Source organism: Telmatherina bonti (assembly GCF_933228915.1).
Source record: "Telmatherina bonti genome assembly, chromosome: 12".
Lineage (NCBI taxonomy): Eukaryota > Metazoa > Chordata > Actinopteri > Atheriniformes > Telmatherinidae > Telmatherina > Telmatherina bonti.
In genome coordinates, this window is record NC_136610.1 from 5,920,031 (window position 1) to 5,937,821 (window position 17,791).

Consider the following 17,791-nt stretch of genomic DNA (forward strand, 5'->3'; position numbering starts at 1 on the left):
ACAGAACATGATGTCACCAGGTTCAAACACGATGGATACTAGGGCCGTCTTCGAACCAACGACTTACAAATAAAACATTAAATGGCATAAAATGAATCAACTCTTCATTCTGAGTGTTTGAAAGGTCAGCAAGACTACCCCAACAATTAGCACTTACTATATTCCAAATATCAAGTCAGTGCCTGTGTTAAGGTCATTTTGCAGACCAAATCCTGAAAAACACCTTTTGGATCAAAAGCTCTCAAGAGAGAGAGAAGCACTTATGGACACTATTCAGCATCAGTGTGTCTGTTTGAGGGATTCTCCGTGCAATATCTTCATCAGCTAGCGTTGGTAGAGTTTGTCTCTTTCAACCGTCCCAACAGGAAGCACATCCTGAATAAAAAAAAACAACTAAACAGTTAATGCTCATGTTGGGCCCATAGCAAGGACTGTTCATCAGACCTCTTTCTTCCATGAAGTCCAGAGCAGCTCTTCTTCCATGTTGTTTCTCACATGCAGTTTTCTGATGAGGTTTGTCCAACTTTTATCCTGAATGCTTCCACAAACTCCACCTATTTCTTCCACAAGTTTCTACGATGGGGGTATTGCCCATCAGAAGGTCCATCAAGGAACAATGCTGTCATCAAGAATGCAAAACATTAGGTGTTGATAATTGGTCAATCAGCTTTCAATGTGTTTACTTCATGAAGATTTGTAACAGACAAGGACACAGTTCTGTGTTAGCTTTACACTGGGCACTGTTGAAATATAATTCAAGTCAAGATAAAACTTGGATTCAATCCTTCTTTCAGATCAATAAGAGTCTGAATCCATAATGGATCCAGAAAGGATTTCTTTCCATTGTGAGGAAAATGTGCAGGTTTTCTCAAGTCAGGACAGAAAGACACCCCAACTTTCAAGCACTTTCCAAAAATTCCTTCAAAGAATGTGCATAAAGTTGAAGTATATCTCATACTGAAATTTCCAAAGACATATATGGCTGAAGAAGACAAATGTCCAGAGGACATATAACTACCCCAACAAGAAGCACTTACTGCAGCGAGCAACAAAGTCAGTGTTTGTGTCGGGGTAATTACTCTGACCAGATATATAAAGCGTCGTGTGAATCCTGGACTGCAATCTGTTGAATATAAACTATGCTTTAGTTTCAATTTTACTTTGCATTGTGGACATTGTCACAACCAAGACAACCCCAAAGAGAAGCACTTGTGAATAAAAGAATCAACAGTGGTTCCTTTGAGGTGATCTGAGAGTGATTGAAGACAGAACATGATGGCACCAGGTTCAAACACGATGGATACTAGGGCCGTCTTCGAACCAACGACTTACAAATAAAACATTAAATGGCATAAAATGAATCAACTCTTCATTCTGAGTGTTTGAAAGGTCAGCAAGACTACCCCAACAATTAGCACTTACTGTATTCCAAATATCAAGTCAGTGCCTGTGTTAAGGTCATTTTGCAGACCAAATCCTGAAAAACACCTTTTGGATCAAAAGCTCTCAAGAGAGAGAAGCACTTATGGACACTATTCAGCATCAGTGTGTCTGTTTGAGGGATTCTCCGTGCAATATCTTCATCAGCTAGCGTTGGTAGAGTTTGTCTCTTTCAACCGTCCCAACAGGAAGCACTTCCTGAATAAAAAAAAAACAACTAAACAGTTAATGCTCATGTTGGGCCCATAGCAAGGACTGTTCATCAGACCTCTTTCTTCCATGAAGTCCAGAGCAGCTCTTCTTCCATGTTGTTTCTCACATGCAGTTTTCTGATGAGGTTTGTCCAACTTTTATCCTGAATGCTTCCACAAACTCCACCTATTTCTTCCACAAGTTTCTACGATGGGGGTATTGCCCATCAGACTGTCCATCAAGGAACAATGCTGTCATCAAGAATGCAAAACATTAGGTGTTGATGATTGGTCAATCAGCTTTCAATGTGTTTACTTCATGAAGATTTGTAACAGACAAGGACACAGTTCTGTGTTAGCTTTACACTGGGCACTGTTGAAATATAATTCAAGTCAAGATAAAACTTGGATTCAATCCTTCTTTCAGATCAATAAGAGTCTGAATCCATAATGGATCCAGAAAGGATTTCTTTCCATTGTGAGGAAAATGTGCAGTTTTTCTCAAGTCAGGACAGAAAAACACCCCAACGTTCAAGCACTTTCCAAAAATTCCTTCAAAGAATGTGCATAAAGTTGAAGTATATCTCATACTGAAATTTCCAAAGACATATATGGCTGAAGAAGACAAATGTCCAGAGGACATATAACTACCCCAACAAGAAGCACTTACTGCAGCGAGCAACAAAGTCAGTGTTTGTGTCGGGGTAATTACTCTGACCAGATATATAAAGCGTCGTGTGAATCCTGGACTGCAATCTGTTGAATATAAACTATGCTTTAGTTTCAATTTTACTTTGCATTGTGGACATTGTCACAACCAAGACAACCCCAAAGAGAAGCACTTGTGAATAAAAGAATCAACAGTGGTTCCTTTGAGGTGATCTGAGAGTGATTGAAGACAGATCATGATGGCACCAGGTTCAAACACGATGGATACTAGGGCCGTCTTCGAACCAACGCCTTACAAATAAAACATTAAATGGCATAAAATGAATCAACTCTTCATTCTGAGTGTTTGAAATGTCAGCAAGACTACCCCAACAATTAGCACTTACTGTATTCCAAATATCAAGTCAGTGCCTGTGTTAAGGTCATTTTGCAGACCAAATCCTGAAAAACACCTTTTGGATCAAAAGCTCTCAAGAGAGAGAGAAGCACTTATGGACACTATTCAGCATCAGTGTGTCTGTTTGAGGGATTCTCCGTGCAATATCTTCATCAGCTAGCGTTGGTAGAGTTTGTCTCTTTCAACCGTCCCAACAGGAAGCACTTCCTGAATAAAAAAATACAACTAAACAGTTAATGCTCATGTTGGGCCCATAGCAAGGACTGTTCATCAGACCTCTTTCTTCCATGAAGTCCAGAGCAGCTCTTCTTCCATGTTGTTTCTCACATGCAGTTTTCTGATGAGGTTTGTCCAACTTTTATCCTGAATGCTTCCACAAACTCCACCTATTTCTTCCACAAGTTTCTACGATGGGGGTATTGCCCATCAGAAGGTCCATCAAGGAACAATGCTGTCATCAAGAATGCAAAACATTAGGTGTTGATGATTGGTCAATCAGCTTTCAATGTGTTTACTTCATGAAGATTTGTAACAGACAAGGACACAGTTCTGTGTTAGCTTTACACTGGGCACTGTTGAAATATAATTCAAGTCAAGATAAAACTTGGATTCAATCCTTCTTTCAGATCAATAAGAGTCTGAATCCATAATGGATCCAGAAAGGATTTCTTTCCATTGTGAGGAAAATGTGCAGGTTTTCTCAAGTCAGGACAGAAAGACACCCCAACTTTCAAGCACTTTCCAAAAATTCCTTCAAAGAATGTGCATAAAGTTGAAGTATATCTCATACTGAAATTTCTAAAGACATATATGGCTGAAGAAGACAAATGTCCAGAGGACATATAACTACCCCAACAAGAAGCACTTACTGCAGCGAGCAACAAAGTCAGTGTTTGTGTCGGGGTAATTACTCTGACCAGATATATAAAGCGTCGTGTGAATCCTGGACTGCAATCTGTTGAATATAAACTATGCTTTAGTTTCAATTTTACTTTGCATTGTGGACATTGTCACAACCAAGACAACCCCAAAGAGAAGCACTTGTGAATAAAAGAATCAACAGTGGTTCCTTTGAGGTGATCTGAGAGTGATTGAAGACAGATCATGATGGCACCAGGTTCAAACACGATGGATACTAGGGCCGTCTTCGAACCAACGCCTTACAAATAAAACATTAAATGGCATAAAATGAATCAACTCTTCATTCTGAGTGTTTGAAATGTCAGCAAGACTACCCCAACAATTAGCACTTACTGTATTCCAAATATCAAGTCAGTGCCTGTGTTAAGGTCATTTTGCAGACCAAATCCTGAAAAACACCTTTTGGATCAAAAGCTCTCAAGAGAGAGAGAAGCACTTATGGACACTATTCAGCATCAGTGTGTCTGTTTGAGGGATTCTCCGTGCAATATCTTCATCAGCTAGCGTTGGTAGAGTTTGTCTCTTTCAACCGTCCCAACAGGAAGCACTTCCTGAATAAAAAAATACAACTAAACAGTTAATGCTCATGTTGGGCCCATAGCAAGGACTGTTCATCAGACCTCTTTCTTCCATGAAGTCCAGAGCAGCTCTTCTTCCATGTTGTTTCTCACATGCAGTTTTCTGATGAGGTTTGTCCAACTTTTATCCTGAATGCTTCCACAAACTCCACCTATTTCTTCCACAAGTTTCTACGATGGGGGTATTGCCCATCAGAAGGTCCATCAAGGAACAATGCTGTCATCAAGAATGCAAAACATTAGGTGTTGATGATTGGTCAATCAGCTTTCAATGTGTTTACTTCATGAAGATTTGTAACAGACAAGGACACAGTTCTGTGTTAGCTTTACACTGGGCACTGTTGAAATATAATTCAAGTCAAGATAAAACTTGGATTCAATCCTTCTTTCAGATCAATAAGAGTCTGAATCCATAATGGATCCAGAAAGGATTTCTTTCCATTGTGAGGAAAATGTGCAGGTTTTCTCAAGTCAGGACAGAAAGACACCCCAACTTTCAAGCACTTTCCAAAAATTCCTTCAAAGAATGTGCATAAAGTTGAAGTATATCTCATACTGAAATTTCTAAAGACATATATGGCTGAAGAAGACAAATGTCCAGAGGACATATAACTACCCCAACAAGAAGCACTTACTGCAGCGAGCAACAAAGTCAGTGTTTGTGTCGGGGTAATTACTCTGACCAGATATATAAAGCGTCGTGTGAATCCTGGACTGCAATCTGTTGAATATAAACTATGCTTTAGTTTCAATTTTACTTTGCATTGTGGACATTGTCACAACCAAGACAACCCCAAAGAGAAGCACTTGTGAATAAAAGAATCAACAGTGGTTCCTTTGAGGTGATCTGAGAGTGATTGAAGACAGATCATGATGGCACCAGGTTCAAACACGATGGATACTAGGGCCGTCTTCGAACCAACGCCTTACAAATAAAACATTAAATGGCATAAAATGAATCAACTCTTCATTCTGAGTGTTTGAAAGGTCAGCAAGACTACCCCAACAATTAGCACTTACTGTATTCCAAATATCAAGTCAGTGCCTGTGTTAAGGTCATTTTGCAGACCAAATCCTGAAAAACACCTTTTGGATCAAAAGCTCTCAAGAGAGAGAGAAGCACTTATGGACACTATTCAGCATCAGTGTGTCTGTTTGAGGGATTCTCCGTGCAATATCTTCATCAGCTAGCGTTGGTAGAGTTTGTCTCTTTCAACCGTCCCAACAGGAAGCACTTCCTGAATAAAAAAAAACAACTAAACAGTTAATGCTCATGTTGGGCCCATAGCAAGGACTGTTCATCAGACCTCTTTCTTCCATGAAGTCCAGAGCAGCTCTTCTTCCATGTTGTTTCTCACATGCAGTTTTCTGATGAGGTTTGTCCAACTTTTATCCTGAATGCTTCCACAAACTCCACCTATTTCTTCCACAAGTTTCTACGATGGGGGTATTGCCCATCAGACTGTCCATCAAGGAACAATGCTGTCATCAAGAATGCAAAACATTAGGTGTTGATGATTGGTCAATCAGCTTTCAATGTGTTTACTTCATGAAGATTTGTAACAGACAAGGACACAGTTCTGTGTTAGCTTTACACTGGGCACTGTTGAAATATAATTCAAGTCAAGATAAAACTTGGATTCAATCCTTCTTTCAGATCAATAAGAGTCTGAATCCATAATGGATCCAGAAAGGATTTCTTTCCATTGTGAGGAAAATGTGCAGTTTTTCTCAAGTCAGGACAGAAAAACACCCCAACGTTCAAGCACTTTCCAAAAATTCCTTCAAAGAATGTGCATAAAGTTGAAGTATATCTCATACTGAAATTTCCAAAGACATATATGGCTGAAGAAGACAAATGTCCAGAGGACATATAACTACCCCAACAAGAAGCACTTACTGCAGCGAGCAACAAAGTCAGTGTTTGTGTCGGGGTAATTACTCTGACCAGATATATAAAGCGTCGTGTGAATCCTGGACTGCAATCTGTTGAATATAAACTATGCTTTAGTTTCAATTTTACTTTGCATTGTGGACATTGTCACAACCAAGACAACCCCAAAGAGAAGCACTTGTGAATAAAAGAATCAACAGTGGTTCCTTTGAGGTGATCTGAGAGTGATTGAAGACAGATCATGATGGCACCAGGTTCAAACACGATGGATACTAGGGCCGTCTTCGAACCAACGCCTTACAAATAAAACATTAAATGGCATAAAATGAATCAACTCTTCATTCTGAGTGTTTGAAATGTCAGCAAGACTACCCCAACAATTAGCACTTACTGTATTCCAAATATCAAGTCAGTGCCTGTGTTAAGGTCATTTTGCAGACCAAATCCTGAAAAACACCTTTTGGATCAAAAGCTCTCAAGAGAGAGAGAAGCACTTATGGACACTATTCAGCATCAGTGTGTCTGTTTGAGGGATTCTCCGTGCAATATCTTCATCAGCTAGCGTTGGTAGAGTTTGTCTCTTTCAACCGTCCCAACAGGAAGCACTTCCTGAATAAAAAAAAAACAACTAAACAGTTAATGCTCATGTTGGGCCCATAGCAAGGACTGTTCATCAGACCTCTTTCTTCCATGAAGTCCAGAGCAGCTCTTCTTCCATGTTGTTTCTCACATGCAGTTTTCTGATGAGGTTTGTCCAACTTTTATCCTGAATGCTTCCACAAACTCCACCTATTTCTTCCACAAGTTTCTACGATGGGGGTATTGCCCATCAGACTGTCCATCAAGGAACAATGCTGTCATCAAGAATGCAAAACATTAGGTGTTGATGATTGGTCAATCAGCTTTCAATGTGTTTACTTCATGAAGATTTGTAACAGACAAGGACACAGTTCTGTGTTAGCTTTACACTGGGCACTGTTGAAATATAATTCAAGTCAAGATAAAACTTGGATTCAATCCTTCTTTCAGATCAATAAGAGTCTGAATCCATAATGGATCCAGAAAGGATTTCTTTCCATTGTGAGGAAAATGTGCAGTTTTTCTCAAGTCAGGACAGAAAAACACCCCAACGTTCAAGCACTTTCCAAAAATTCCTTCAAAGAATGTGCATAAAGTTGAAGTATATCTCATACTGAAATTTCCAAAGACATATATGGCTGAAGAAGACAAATGTCCAGAGGACATATAACTACCCCAACAAGAAGCACTTACTGCAGCGAGCAACAAAGTCAGTGTTTGTGTCGGGGTAATTACTCTGACCAGATATATAAAGCGTCGTGTGAATCCTGGACTGCAATCTGTTGAATATAAACTATGCTTTAGTTTCAATTTTACTTTGCATTGTGGACATTGTCACAACCAAGACAACCCCAAAGAGAAGCACTTGTGAATAAAAGAATCAACAGTGGTTCCTTTGAGGTGATCTGAGAGTGATTGAAGACAGATCATGATGGCACCAGGTTCAAACACGATGGATACTAGGGCCGTCTTCGAACCAACGCCTTACAAATAAAACATTAAATGGCATAAAATGAATCAACTCTTCATTCTGAGTGTTTGAAATGTCAGCAAGACTACCCCAACAATTAGCACTTACTGTATTCCAAATATCAAGTCAGTGCCTGTGTTAAGGTCATTTTGCAGACCAAATCCTGAAAAACACCTTTTGGATCAAAAGCTCTCAAGAGAGAGAGAAGCACTTATGGACACTATTCAGCATCAGTGTGTCTGTTTGAGGGATTCTCCGTGCAATATCTTCATCAGCTAGCGTTGGTAGAGTTTGTCTCTTTCAACCGTCCCAACAGGAAGCACTTCCTGAATAAAAAAAAAACAACTAAACAGTTAATGCTCATGTTGGGCCCATAGCAAGGACTGTTCATCAGACCTCTTTCTTCCATGAAGTCCAGAGCAGCTCTTCTTCCATGTTGTTTCTCACATGCAGTTTTCTGATGAGGTTTGTCCAACTTTTATCCTGAATGCTTCCACAAACTCCACCTATTTCTTCCACAAGTTTCTACGATGGGGGTATTGCCCATCAGAAGGTCCATCAAGGAACAATGCTGTCATCAAGAATGCAAAACATTAGGTGTTGATGATTGGTCAATCAGCTTTCAATGTGTTTACTTCATGAAGATTTGTAACAGACAAGGACACAGTTCTGTGTTAGCTTTACACTGGGCACTGTTGAAATATAATTCAAGTCAAGATAAAACTTGGATTCAATCCTTCTTTCAGATCAATAAGAGTCTGAATCCATAATGGATCCAGAAAGGATTTCTTTCCATTGTGAGGAAAATGTGCAGGTTTTCTCAAGTCAGGACAGAAAGACACCCCAACTTTCAAGCACTTTCCAAAAATTCCTTCAAAGAATGTGCATAAAGTTGAAGTATATCTCATACTGAAATTTCTAAAGACATATATGGCTGAAGAAGACAAATGTCCAGAGGACATATAACTACCCCAACAAGAAGCACTTACTGCAGCGAGCAACAAAGTCAGTGTTTGTGTCGGGGTAATTACTCTGACCAGATATATAAAGCGTCGTGTGAATCCTGGACTGCAATCTGTTGAATATAAACTATGCTTTAGTTTCAATTTTACTTTGCATTGTGGACATTGTCACAACCAAGACAACCCCAAAGAGAAGCACTTGTGAATAAAAGAATCAACAGTGGTTCCTTTGAGGTGATCTGAGAGTGATTGAAGACAGATCATGATGGCACCAGGTTCAAACACGATGGATACTAGGGCCGTCTTCGAACCAACGCCTTACAAATAAAACATTAAATGGCATAAAATGAATCAACTCTTCATTCTGAGTGTTTGAAATGTCAGCAAGACTACCCCAACAATTAGCACTTACTGTATTCCAAATATCAAGTCAGTGCCTGTGTTAAGGTCATTTTGCAGACCAAATCCTGAAAAACACCTTTTGGATCAAAAGCTCTCAAGAGAGAGAGAAGCACTTATGGACACTATTCAGCATCAGTGTGTCTGTTTGAGGGATTCTCCGTGCAATATCTTCATCAGCTAGCGTTGGTAGAGTTTGTCTCTTTCAACCGTCCCAACAGGAAGCACTTCCTGAATAAAAAAAAAACAACTAAACAGTTAATGCTCATGTTGGGCCCATAGCAAGGACTGTTCATCAGACCTCTTTCTTCCATGAAGTCCAGAGCAGCTCTTCTTCCATGTTGTTTCTCACATGCAGTTTTCTGATGAGGTTTGTCCAACTTTTATCCTGAATGCTTCCACAAACTCCACCTATTTCTTCCACAAGTTTCTACGATGGGGGTATTGCCCATCAGAAGGTCCATCAAGGAACAATGCTGTCATCAAGAATGCAAAACATTAGGTGTTGATGATTGGTCAATCAGCTTTCAATGTGTTTACTTCATGAAGATTTGTAACAGACAAGGACACAGTTCTGTGTTAGCTTTACACTGGGCATTGTTGAAATATAATTCAAGTCAAGATAAAACTTGGATTCAATCCTTCTTTCAGATCAATAAGAATCTGAATCCATAATGGATCCAGAAAGGATTTCTTTCCATTGTGAGGAAAATGTGCAGGTTTTCTCAAGTCAGGACAGAAAGACACCCCAACTTTCAAGCACTTTCCAAAAATTCCTTCAAAGAATGTGCATAAAGTTGAAGTATATCTCATACTGAAATTTCTAAAGACATATATGGCTGAAGAAGACAAATGTCCAGAGGACATATAACTACCCCAACAAGAAGCACTTACTGCAGCGAGCAACAAAGTCAGTGTTTGTGTCGGGGTAATTACTCTGACCAGATATATAAAGCGTCGTGTGAATCCTGGACTGCAATCTGTTGAATATAAACTATGCTTTAGTTTCAATTTTACTTTGCATTGTGGACATTGTCACAACCAAGACAACCCCAAAGAGAAGCACTTGTGAATGAAAGAATCAACAGTGGTTCCTTTGAGGTGATCTGAGAGTGATTGAAGACAGAACATGATGGCACCAGGTTCAAACACGATGGATACTAGGGCCGTCTTCGAACCAACGACTTACAAATAAAACATTAAATGGCATAAAATGAATCAACTCTTCATTCTGAGTGTTTGAAAGGTCAGCAAGACTACCCCAACAATTAGCACTTACTGTATTCCAAATATCAAGTCAGTGCCTGTGTTAAGGTCATTTTGCAGACCAAATCCTGAAAAACACCTTTTGGATCAAAAGCTCTCAAGAGAGAGAGAAGCACTTATGGACACTATTCAGCATCAGTGTGTCTGTTTGAGGGATTCTCCGTGCAATATCTTCATCAGCTAGCGTTGGTAGAGTTTGTCTCTTTCAACCGTCCCAACAGGAAGCACTTCCTGAATAAAAAAAATACAACTAAACAGTTAATGCTCATGTTGGGCCCATAGCAAGGACTGTTCATCAGACCTCTTTCTTCCATGAAGTCCAGAGCAGCTCTTCTTCCATGTTGTTTCTCACATGCAGTTTTCTGATGAGGTTTGTCCAACTTTTATCCTGAATGCTTCCACAAACTCCACCTATTTCTTCCACAAGTTTCTACGATGGGGGTATTGCCCATCAGACTGTCCATCAAGGAACAATGCTGTCATCAAGAATGCAAAACATTAGGTGTTGATGATTGGTCAATCAGCTTTCAATGTGTTTACTTCATGAAGATTTGTAACAGACAAGGACACAGTTCTGTGTTAGCTTTACACTGGGCACTGTTGAAATATAATTCAAGTCAAGATAAAACTTGGATTCAATCCTTCTTTCAGATCAATAAGAGTCTGAATCCATAATGGATCCAGAAAGGATTTCTTTCCATTGTGAGGAAAATGTGCAGTTTTTCTCAAGTCAGGACAGAAAGACACCCCAACGTTCAAGCACTTTCCAAAAATTCCTTCAAAGAATGTGCATAAAGTTGAAGTATATATCATACTGAAATTTCCAAAGACATATATGGCTGAAGAAGACAAATGTCCAGAGGACATATAACTACCCCAACAAGAAGCACTTACTGCAGCGAGCAACAAAGTCAGTGTTTGTGTCGGGGTAATTACTCTGACCAGATATATAAAGCGTCGTGTGAATCCTGGACTGCAATCTGTTGAATATAAACTATGCTTTAGTTTCAATTTTACTTTGCATTGTGGACATTGTCACAACCAAGACAACCCCAAAGAGAAGCACTTGTGAATAAAAGAATCAACAGTGGTTCCTTTGAGGTGATCTGAGAGTGATTGAAGACAGATCATGATGGCACCAGGTTCAAACACGATGGATACTAGGGCCGTCTTCGAACCAACGCCTTACAAATAAAACATTAAATGGCATAAAATGAATCAACTCTTCATTCTGAGTGTTTGAAATGTCAGCAAGACTACCCCAACAATTAGCACTTACTGTATTCCAAATATCAAGTCAGTGCCTGTGTTAAGGTCATTTTGCAGACCAAATCCTGAAAAACACCTTTTGGATCAAAAGCTCTCAAGAGAGAGAGAAGCACTTATGGACACTATTCAGCATCAGTGTGTCTGTTTGAGGGATTCTCCGTGCAATATCTTCATCAGCTAGCGTTGGTAGAGTTTGTCTCTTTCAACCGTCCCAACAGGAAGCACATCCTGAATGAAAAAAAACAACTAAACAGTTAATGCTCATGTTGGGCCCATAGCAAGGACTGTTCATCAGACCTCTTTCTTCCATGAAGTCCAGAGCAGCTCTTCTTCCATGTTGTTTCTCACATGCAGTTTTCTGATGAGGTTTGTCCAACTTTTATCCTGAATGCTTCCACAAACTCCACCTATTTCTTCCACAAGTTTCTACGATGGGGGTATTGCCCATCAGAAGGTCCATCAAGGAACAATGCTGTCATCAAGAATGCAAAACATTAGGTGTTGATAATTGGTCAATCAGCTTTCAATGTGTTTACTTCATGAAGATTTGTAACAGACAAGGACACAGTTCTGTGTTAGCTTTACACTGGGCACTGTTGAAATATAATTCAAGTCAAGATAAAACTTGGATTCAATCCTTCTTTCAGATCAATAAGAGTCTGAATCCATAATGGATCCAGAAAGGATTTCTTTCCATTGTGAGGAAAATGTGCAGGTTTTCTCAAGTCAGGACAGAAAGACACCCCAACTTTCAAGCACTTTCCAAAAATTCCTTCAAAGAATGTGCATAAAGTTGAAGTATATCTCATACTGAAATTTCCAAAGACATATATGGCTGACATATATGGCTGAAGAAGACAAATGTCCAGAGGACATATAACTACCCCAACAAGAAGCACTTACTGCAGCGAGCAACAAAGTCAGTGTTTGTGTCGGGGTAATTACTCTGACCAGATATATAAAGCGTCGTATGAGTCCTGGACTGCAATCTGTTGAATATAAACTATGCTTTAGTTTCAATTTTACTTTGCATTGTGGACATTGTCACAACCAAGACAACCCCAAAGAGAAGCACTTGTGAATAAAAGAATCAACAGTGGTTCCTTTGAGGTGATCTGAGAGTGATTGAAGACAGAACATGATGGCACCAGGTTCAAACACGATGGATACTAGGGCCGTCTTCGAACCAACGACTTACAAATAAAACATTAAATGGCATAAAATGAATCAACTCTTCATTCTGAGTGTTTGAAAGGTCAGCAAGACTACCCCAACAATTAGCACTTACTGTATTCCAAATATCAAGTCAGTGCCTGTGTTAAGGTCATTTTGCAGACCAAATCCTGAAAAACACCTTTTGGATCAAAAGCTCTCAAGAGAGAGAGAAGCACTTATGGACACTATTCAGCATCAGTGTGTCTGTTTGAGGGATTCTCCGTGCAATTTCTTCATCAGCTAGCGTTGGTAGAGTTTGTCTCTTTCAACTGTCCCAACAGGAAGCACTTCCTGAATAAAAAAATACAACTAAACAGTTAATGCTCATGTTGGGCCCATAGCAAGGACTGTTCATCAGACCTCTTTCTTCCATGAAGTCCAGAGCAGCTCTTCTTCCATGTTGTTTCTCACATGCAGTTTTCTGATGAGGTTTGTCCAACTTTTATCCTGAATGCTTCCACAAACTCCACCTATTTCTTCCACAAGTTTCTACGATGGGGGTATTGCCCATCAGAAGGTCCATCAAGGAACAATGCTGTCATCAAGAATGCAAAACATTAGGTGTTGATGATTGGTCAATCAGCTTTCAATGTGTTTACTTCATGAAGATTTGTAACAGACAAGGACACAGTTCTGTGTTAGCTTTACACTGGGCACTGTTGAAATATAATTCAAGTCAAGATAAAACTTGGATTCAATCCTTCTTTCAGATCAATAAGAGTCTGAATCCATAATGGATCCAGAAAGGATTTCTTTCCATTGTGAGGAAAATGTGCAGGTTTTCTCAAGTCAGGACAGAAAGACACCCCAACTTTCAAGCACTTTCCAAAAATTCCTTCAAAGAATGTGCATAAAGTTGAAGTATATCTCATACTGAAATTTCTAAAGACATATATGGCTGAAGAAGACAAATGTCCAGAGGACATATAACTACCCCAACAAGAAGCACTTACTGCAGCGAGCAACAAAGTCAGTGTTTGTGTCGGGGTAATTACTCTGACCAGATATATAAAGCGTCGTGTGAATCCTGGACTGCAATCTGTTGAATATAAACTATGCTTTAGTTTCAATTTTACTTTGCATTGTGGACATTGTCACAACCAAGACAACCCCAAAGAGAAGCACTTGTGAATGAAAGAATCAACAGTGGTTCCTTTGAGGTGATCTGAGAGTGATTGAAGACAGAACATGATGGCACCAGGTTCAAACACGATGGATACTAGGGCCGTCTTCGAACCAACGACTTACAAATAAAACATTAAATGGCATAAAATGAATCAACTCTTCATTCTGAGTGTTTGAAATGTCAGCAAGACTACCCCAACAATTAGCACTTACTGTATTCCAAATATCAAGTCAGTGCCTGTGTTAAGGTCATTTTGCAGACCAAATCCTGAAAAACACCTTTTGGATCAAAAGCTCTCAAGAGAGAGAGAAGCACTTATGGACACTATTCAGCATCAGTGTGTCTGTTTGAGGGATTCTCCGTGCAATATCTTCATCAGCTAGCGTTGGTAGAGTTTGTCTCTTTCAACCGTCCCAACAGGAAGCACTTCCTGAATAAAAAAATACAACTAAACAGTTAATGCTCATGTTGGGCCCATAGCAAGGACTGTTCATCAGACCTCTTTCTTCCATGAAGTCCAGAGCAGCTCTTCTTCCATGTTGTTTCTCACATGCAGTTTTCTGATGAGGTTTGTCCAACTTTTATCCTGAATGCTTCCACAAACTCCACCTATTTCTTCCACAAGTTTCTACGATGGGGGTATTGCCCATCAGAAGGTCCATCAAGGAACAATGCTGTCATCAAGAATGCAAAACATTAGGTGTTGATAATTGGTCAATCAGCTTTCAATGTGTTTACTTCATGAAGATTTGTAACAGACAAGGACACAGTTCTGTGTTAGCTTTACACTGGGCACTGTTGAAATATAATTCAAGTCAAGATAAAACTTGGATTCAATCCTTCTTTCAGATCAATAAGAGTCTGAATCCATAATGGATCCAGAAAGGATTTCTTTCCATTGTGAGGAAAATGTGCAGGTTTTCTCAAGTCAGGACAGAAAGACACCCCAACTTTCAAGCACTTTCCAAAAATTCCTTCAAAGAATGTGCATAAAGTTGAAGTATATCTCATACTGAAATTTCTAAAGACATATATGGCTGAAGAAGACAAATGTCCAGAGGACATATAACTACCCCAACAAGAAGCACTTACTGCAGCGAGCAACAAAGTCAGTGTTTGTGTCGGGGTAATTACTCTGACCAGATATATAAAGCGTCGTGTGAATCCTGGACTGCAATCTGTTGAATATAAACTATGCTTTAGTTTCAATTTTACTTTGCATTGTGGACATTGTCACAACCAAGACAACCCCAAAGAGAAGCACTTGTGAATAAAAGAATCAACAGTGGTTCCTTTGAGGTGATCTGAGAGTGATTGAAGACAGAACATGATGTCACCAGGTTCAAACACGATGGATACTAGGGCCGTCTTCGAACCAACGACTTACAAATAAAACATTAAATGGCATAAAATGAATCAACTCTTCATTCTGAGTGTTTGAAAGGTCAGCAAGACTACCCCAACAATTAGCACTTACTATATTCCAAATATCAAGTCAGTGCCTGTGTTAAGGTCATTTTGCAGACCAAATCCTGAAAAACACCTTTTGGATCAAAAGCTCTCAAGAGAGAGAGAAGCACTTATGGACACTATTCAGCATCAGTGTGTCTGTTTGAGGGATTCTCCGTGCAATATCTTCATCAGCTAGCGTTGGTAGAGTTTGTCTCTTTCAACCGTCCCAACAGGAAGCACATCCTGAATAAAAAAAAACAACTAAACAGTTAATGCTCATGTTGGGCCCATAGCAAGGACTGTTCATCAGACCTCTTTCTTCCATGAAGTCCAGAGCAGCTCTTCTTCCATGTTGTTTCTCACATGCAGTTTTCTGATGAGGTTTGTCCAACTTTTATCCTGAATGCTTCCACAAACTCCACCTATTTCTTCCACAAGTTTCTACGATGGGGGTATTGCCCATCAGAAGGTCCATCAAGGAACAATGCTGTCATCAAGAATGCAAAACATTAGGTGTTGATAATTGGTCAATCAGCTTTCAATGTGTTTACTTCATGAAGATTTGTAACAGACAAGGACACAGTTCTGTGTTAGCTTTACACTGGGCACTGTTGAAATATAATTCAAGTCAAGATAAAACTTGGATTCAATCCTTCTTTCAGATCAATAAGAGTCTGAATCCATAATGGATCCAGAAAGGATTTCTTTCCATTGTGAGGAAAATGTGCAGGTTTTCTCAAGTCAGGACAGAAAGACACCCCAACTTTCAAGCACTTTCCAAAAATTCCTTCAAAGAATGTGCATAAAGTTGAAGTATATCTCATACTGAAATTTCTAAAGACATATATGGCTGAAGAAGACAAATGTCCAGAGGACATATAACTACCCCAACAAGAAGCACTTACTGCAGCGAGCAACAAAGTCAGTGTTTGTGTCGGGGTAATTACTCTGACCAGATATATAAAGCGTCGTATGAATCCTGGACTGCAATCTGTTGAATATAAACTATGCTTTAGTTTCAATTTTACTTTGCATTGTGGACATTGTCACAACCAAGACAACCCCAAAGAGAAGCACTTGTGAATGAAAGAATCAACAGTGGTTCCTTTGAGGTGATCTGAGAGTGATTGAAGACAGAACATGATGGCACCAGGTTCAAACACGATGGATACTAGGGCCGTCTTCGAACCAACGACTTACAAATAAAACATTAAATGGCATAAAATGAATCAACTCTTCATTCTGAGTGTTTGAAAGGTCAGCAAGACTACCCCAACAATTAGCACTTACTGTATTCCAAATATCAAGTCAGTGCCTGTGTTAAGGTCATTTTGCAGACCAAATCCTGAAAAACACCATTTGGATCAAAAGCTCTCAAGAGAGAGAGAAGCACTTATGGACACTATTCAGCATCAGTGTGTCTGTTTGAGGGATTCTCCGTGCAATATCTTCATCAGCTAGCGTTGGTAGAGTTTGTCTCTTTCAACCGTCCCAACAGGAAGCACTTCCTGAATAAAAAAACAACTAAACAGTTAATGCTCATGTTGGGCCCATAGCAAGGACTGTTCATCAGACCTCTTTCTTCCATGAAGTCCAGAGCAGCTCTTCTTCCATGTTGTTTCTCACATGCAGTTTTCTGATGAGGTTTGTCCAACTTTTATCCTGAATGCTTCCACAAACTCCACCTATTTCTTCCACAAGTTTCTACGATGGGGGTATTGCCCATCAGAAGGTCCATCAAGGAACAATGCTGTCATCAAGAATGCAAAACATTAGGTGTTGATGATTGGTCAATCAGCTTTCAATGTGTTTACTTCATGAAGATTTTTAACAGACAAGGACACAGTTCTGTGTTAGCTTTACACTGGGCACTGTTGAAATATAATTCAAGTCAAGATAAAACTTGGATTCAATCCTTCTTTCAGATCAATAAGAGTCTGAATCCATAATGGATCCAGAAAGGATTTCGTTCCATTGTGAGGAAAATGTGCAGGTTTTCTCAAGTCAGGACAGAAAGACACCCCAACTTTCAAGCACTTTCCAAAAATTCCTTCAAAGAATGTGCATAAAGTTGAAGTATATCTCATACTGAAATTTCCAAAGACATATATGGCTAAAGAAGACAAATGTCCAGAGGACACATAACTACCCCAACAAGAAGCACTTACTGCAGCGAGCAACAAAGTCAGTGTTTGTGTCGGGGTAATTACTCTGACCAGATATATAAAGCGTCGTGTGAATCCTGGACTGCAATCTGTTGAATATAAACTATGCTTTAGTTTCAATTTTACTTTGCATTGTGGACATTGTCACAACCAAGACAACCCCAAAGAGAAGCACTTGTGAATAAAAGAATCAACAGTGGTTCCTTTGAGGTGATCTGAGAGTGATTGAAGACAGAACATGATGGCACCAGGTTCAAACACGATGGATACTAGGGCCGTCTTCGAACCAACGCCTTAC